Genomic DNA, 6,636 nt, shown 5'->3' with positions numbered 1-6,636 from the left:
ACTGTACTTTATTCTCTCTGCCGAAACATTTACAGGTGAGGTGTTATATCACCACTTCTAAATACTTGAGTATACATCTCCTAAGAATCAGGACATTCTCCTATGTGACACCGTTTTCACATATCCATTTTTTTTTAATGAACTGTCTACTTTTTAATGTTAGTTTTAATGTTAGTATGAGCTACTCTCTTAATTCTTTGTTGAAACTCTTGGGACCAGGCATGGTGGCTCACACCAGTAATTCAAGAGGTTGAAGTGAGAGGATGGCTTAAGGCCAGGAGTTTGAGACCAGCCTGGGCAACATAGTGAGACCCTGTCTCTATGAAAAAAGAAACACTTGGGTGTCTTCATAGACCTATGATGAGATAAAATACATCTCTCCAGCAGATGTCAAATATAGCAAAACTTGCTGTTAGAGTAGAGTATCATTACCTGGGTGTGGAGTGAACAGGGCTTAATCTTTTTTCTTTTCTTTTTTTTTTTTTTTTTGAGACAGTTTCACTCTTGTTGCCCAGGCTGGAGTGCAGTGGCATGATCTCGGCTCACCACAACCTCCGCCTCCTGGGTTCAAGCGATTCTCCTGCCTCAGCCTCCCAAGTAACTGGGATTACAGGCATGCACCACCACACCCAGCTAATGTTGTATTTTTAGTCGAGATGGGGTTTCTCCGTGTTAGGCTGGTCTCGAACTCCTGACCTCAGGTGATCTGCCTGCCTCGGCCTCCCAAAATGCTGGGATTACAGGCGTGAGCCACTGCACCCAGCCAGGGCTTAGTCTTTGATCAAAGATCTCAGCTTTCCCCCCAATACTTAGAAACAGTTACCTTTTATGTTATAGGATTTGTTCCCTAAAGTGCTTTTTCTCAAGACTTCAGATTTAACCCCCAAAAGAGGTGATGTCTTTGGTGCGCTCGGTGACCCACGTCTCCTTTGGTCTCACCTCTTCATTAGCACTGTTCAGCTTTCCCATTTCTGCTGCTGTCTTAGAACTAGGGAAGCTGAAGGCTCCACCAGGTGAGCCTAGAGTGTTTCATGGGGATCCTTCCTCACTGCCTCCACTCTCCAGACACTAAAAAATAAAGGCCTGGCCGGGCGCGGTGGCTCAAGCCTGTAATCCCAGTACTTTGGGAGGCCGAGACGGGCGGATCACAAGGTCAGGAGATCGAGACCATCCTGGCTAATACGGTGAAACCCTGTCTCTACTAAAGAATACAAAAAACTAGCCGGGCGACGAGGCGGGCGCCTGTAGTCCCAGCTACTTGGGAGGCGGAGGCAGGAGAATGGCGTGAACCTGGGAGGCGGAGCTTGCAGTGAGCTGAGATCCGGCCACCGCACTCCAGCCTGGGCGACAGAGCCAGACTCCGTCTCAAAAATAAATAAATAAATAAATAAATAAATAAAGGCCTGACTATTCCATCCTTGCTGAGACAGAAGCACCTGCTGTCACTTAAGGGCTGTGTGCTGCTATCAAACCCGCCTCATGGAGGGTGACAGGCATTTTTCTAAGTATTTCCCAAGAGTGAAGAAGAGGGATTGAAAATAACAGTGACTTAAAACTTGGAATTTCTCCCTGAGGGACCCAAACTTCCCTGGCCTGCCCTGAGGGTGGCCTGATCCAGGGTGTGATTGGAAATCTTAACCTGATGATTGCCCCCAAGCCATAGGCAAATAGGATCCCCTCAAAATAAAAACAGGCTGGTAGCAAAGTGAATAGCTGTACTCTGACTAGTTCTTCACTGGAGGTAGAAGCAGCCCTATAATTTTTGTTGTCTTCCACCGGGGAACAGATGGACTCTAGGTGACATTGAGGGCAGGGGCTCCACTCAGGCCCGCCACCCTTGCTCCCAGCTCTTCAGTAATTAATCTGTGGTGCTTTCTCATCCCCATGGCAACAGGTCCTAGTGTTACACAGACCACAAACACACACAGGTCTGTCCCCACGTTTTTTTGTCCATCAAGCTTTGCCTCCTAGCAACTTGGCTCTCTTCCCTCATTGTTTGCTCTTGATCCAGCTGGCCTCTCCCTAGGGGAGGAGCTTCCCCTTTGACTGCTCTTGTGTGGCTCTTGAACAAGAACCTGCCTCTTTCTGGGCCTCATCTGCAAATTACTGAGATGGGACTTGTGGGTCTTGAAGGTCTCCACTCCCCTGTTATCAATCATTCTATATCACTTTTCCTCTAAATACATGCTCAAGTCCCAAGATAGGGAACTCAGCTCTAGTTCCCTGGTTCCAGTTTACAGAATTTATTTAAGTGACCAATGCTCAGAATGCTTGTGTCTTTCTATAAAGCCATATATATATATATATTTTTTTTTTTTTTTTGGGGGGGGGGATGGAGTCTCACTCTGTCACTCAGGCTGAGAGTGCAGTTGCTCACTGCAACCTCCACCTCCCAGGTTCAAGCGATTCTCCTGCCTCAGCCTCCCGAGTAGCTGGGATTACAGGCATGCACCACCACGCCTAACTAATTTTGTATTTTTAGTAGAGATGGGGTTTTGCCATGTTGGCCAGGCTGGTCTCGAACTCCTGACCTCAGGTGATCTGCCCACCTTGACCTCCCAAACTGCTGGGATTACAGACGTAAGCCACCATGCCCGGCCTCTATAAAGCTTTAGAGTTAGATCATAGAGGTCACCTTGTCCATGATCTCGATTTGGCAGTGAGGATACTGAGCCCTAGAGTAAGGCTTGCTCAAGGCCACATAGCATGTCAGGAGCAGAGACAGGATGGAACCTGGGGATCTTGACTGCCTATCCATTTCTCTTTCCATCTGAGTACTCTGCCTTTAGTTTGAATAATTGACAGCATTTTGCAGGACTTTCTGCAGCAAATTTTCCAACCCTGCGTCTATTAGGAACTGAGCCAAACAGCAGTGTGACATTCACACACACCCAACAGCAAAACCACCATGATCTGCCTCCTACCTGGGCCCTAGTAGGACTGTCTGAGCTGGACATCTCTGAGGGTCCCCATCCTTCATTGCTGTAAGAGCAGAAACAAGCACCTGTGCAGGAATGCAGGAGGCAGCAGAAAGAGACTGGCATTCACAGCCCAAGCAAGTTACTTAATCTCTCTGAGCCTCAGTTTCCTCATCTAGTAGTCTGAGCATAACATTACCTATTCAGAGTTGTGAGTGCCAGTTAAGAAAAACAGTGTCTGGCCAGGCACGGTGGCTCATGCCTGTAATTCCAACATCTTGGGAGGCCAAGATGGGCAGATAACTTTCACCCAGGAGTTTGAAACTGGCCTGGGTAACATGGTGAAATGCTGTCTCTACAAAAAGTACAAAAATTAGCCAGGCATAGTACCAGCCACTTGGGAGGCTGAGGTAGGAGGATCAATTGACCAGGAGGTTGAGGCTGCAGTGAACCATGGTCACACCAGTGCACTCTAGCCTAAGCAATAGAACAAGACCCTGTCTCACACACACACACACCGAAGGAAGTGGGGAGGAGAGAGGAAAGGACAGGGAAAAAGTAAAGAGGGGAGGAGAGGGGAGAGGAGAGGAAGGGAGGGGATGGCTGGGTGTCTGGCACATAGTAGGTACTCAGCAACTCCACAAATGTCCATTTCCCCCACTTAACTTCCATTTCCAGGACTACACCATCGAAGCTCCATTGAGATTCTCATGGTGGGTGATCCTCAGCAAATTTTTTTTTTAACCAACACTGTCCCTATTTAGCAAATATTTAGTTCCTCTCATCTCTCTGGATGCTTCTACCTTCTTTTCCGGAACAATACACTTGATGTAGGTAAGTATGGCACTGCCCAAGCTAAACAGAATGCCCATTAAATAGGCATTCCAAAATCAAGGAACTGACTTTTCCAACTTCCTGATATTTGGGGACATCTGCCTCTTGGAGGTAGTAATGGGATTGAACTTCTATGTCCCACGCTTCTAAAGACTAGGGAAATCTATAATGCCAGCACTTTGGCAGGAGAATTGCTTGAGCCCAGGAATTCGAGACCTGGCAACATAGGGGGCCCCCTTCTCTACAAAATGAGTCGAGCATGGTGGTGCACACATGTAGTCTTAGCTACTTGGGAGGCTTAGGTAGGAGGATTGCTTGAGCCTGGGAGGTGGAGGCCGCTGTGAGTTGTGATCACACGCCAACTTGTGTGACACAGCAAGACCCTGTCTCAAAAAGCAAAAACAAAAAAAGTGGAAACCAGGACTCCAACAGCCCCAGCTCTGCAACCCAGCCCTGCCCCTGGGCAGCTGTACAACTTTGGGCAAAGGCACTTAACTTCCAGAAGCCTCGGTGACATCCAGAAAATGAGAGGAAAACACCTCCCTCCTCTTGCCGTCGGGGCTGAATAAGGGTGAAATGAGGCGGTGAGCTGAGGGGTCTGCAGTGGATTTCACTCTCCGTGTGTTTTAGGTGTGCCACTCCCCAACCCTGAGCTGGCCCCTGGCTTCCCTCCTTTCCTCCAGAAACCCCTTCATAACGCAGCCAGGTGCAGGAGTGCCTGTGCCCGCAGAGTCCTGGGTGTAGTCCAGGATGGCCGTGGGCAACAGCAAAGCAGAGAAAAACTTCCTGGTCTTCCAGGCCTTCCCTTGGCCTCCCTTCTGTTGTCTCCCCACTCACAGGAACAGTTCTGAGACCCAGTTGTGACCAAGTTCCTCAGGCCACAGTGCTAAGCCTCTCCTCCTTCCTGGAATTCCCTACCCATCCCCCAAGTTCTGCCTATTCAAATCCTTTTCAACCCTCAAACTTTAAAGGCTCATCTCTTCCAGGAAGTCCTCCTGCTGGCCCCATCAGAGGAAGTCATTGTTTCTTCAGTTTACACAGCATTTAATCTCCGGACTTATGGCCCAGTAAACTGTCTTCATCTCTGTCCAGTGAACCACACTTCTCAAAAGACTCCCTTACATTCTTTCTTTTTTTTTTTTTTTTTTTTTTTTTGAGACAGAATCTATTCCTCTGTCTGAGCCTCCTAAGTAGCCAGGACTACAGGCATTCACCACCACACCCGGCTAATTTTTGTATTTTTAGTTGAGATGGGCTTTCACCATGTTGGCCAAGCTGGTCTTGAACTTCTGACCTCACGTGATCCACCCACCTCAGCCTCCCAAAGTGCTGGGATTACAGGCGTGAGCCACCACACCCAGTCAACCCCCTTACATTCTTTTTTCTTTTCTTTTCTTTTCTTTTTCTTTTTTTTTTTTTTTGAGATGGAGTCTTGCTCTGTCACCCAGGCCAGAGTACAGTGGCACGATCTCAGCTCACTGCAAGCTCCGCCTCCTGGGTTCACACCATTCTCCTGCCTCAGCCTCCAAAGTAGCTGGGACTACAGGCGTCCGCCACCACACCTGGCTAACTTTTTTGTATTTTTAGTAGAGACGGGGTTTCACTGTGTTAGCCAGGATGGTCTCAATCTCCTGACCTCGTGATCCACTCGCCTCGGCCTCCCAAAGTGCTGGGATTACAGGCGTGAGCCACCACACTCGGCACCCCTTACATTCTTAAAAATTATGGAGAACCCCAAAGAACTTTGCTTTATGTGGGTTCTATCTATTAATATTTACCAAATTAATATTAAAGCTGAGAGAAATTTAAGTATTTTCTTACTAAGTTTTAAACAATAAATTTTAATAAACCCTTTACAAGCTAAAATAATTTTTTTTTTTTTTGAGATGGCATCTCACTCTGTCGCCCAGGGTGGAGTGCAGTGGCGTGACCTCGGCTCATTGCAAGCTCCGCCTCCCAGGTTCACGCCATTCTGGGGCCTAAGCCTCCTGAGTAGCTAGGACTACAGGCACCCGCCACCACACCCGGCTAATTTGTTTTTGTACTTTTAGTAGAGACAGGGTTTCACCGTGTTAGCCAGGATGGTCTTGATCTCCTGACCTCGTGATCTGCCCGCCTCGGCCTCCCAAAGTGCTGGGATTACAGGCATGAGCCACCGTGCCCGGCCAATAATTTTTTTTAAAACCATATAATCCCAGCACTTTGGGAGGCTGAGGTAGGAGGATTACTTGAGTCCAGGAGTTTGAGACCAGCCTGGGCAACAGAGTGAGACCCTGTCTCTACTAAAAGTATAAATAAAAAATAATAATTTTTTAAAAAAACCACCTATATTTTCTGAAACAAAAAAAAAAAATTAGTAAGAATGGGCCAGACACAGAGTGGCTCACGCCTGTAATCCTGGCACTTTGGAAGGCTGAGGCAGGCGGATCACCTGAGGTCAGGAGTATGAGACCAGCCTGACCAACATGGAGAAACCCCGTCTCTACTAAAAATACAAAATTAGCTGGGCTTGGTGGTGCATGCCTGTAATCCCAGCTACTCAGGAGGCTGAGGTGGCAGAATCACTTGAACCCGGGAGGCAGAGGTTGCGGTGAACTGAGATCTCACCATTGCACTCCAGCCTGGGCAACAAGAGCAAAACTCCGTCTCAAAAAAAAAAAAAAAAATTAGTAAGAATGGCAGCGTCGTTTTACATTTGTGCAAATCTCTTTAGCATCTGGCTTAATAGAAGGCAGCTGGACTTGCGTCTCGTTCAGCATTCAACCCAATGTCATATCACATGTCACGGAGCGTCTGGAAAACATGAATGAGTGTGAAAAAGGCACATCATGTCTTAGTGTTATTATGAGCCTAGTTCTAAGCTCTCAAGCCCTGTAAAAGAAGG

This window comes from Rhinopithecus roxellana, chromosome 15 (genome assembly GCF_007565055.1).
Source record: "Rhinopithecus roxellana isolate Shanxi Qingling chromosome 15, ASM756505v1, whole genome shotgun sequence".
Lineage (NCBI taxonomy): Eukaryota > Metazoa > Chordata > Mammalia > Primates > Cercopithecidae > Rhinopithecus > Rhinopithecus roxellana.
Note: the sequence above shows the minus strand (reverse complement) of the source record.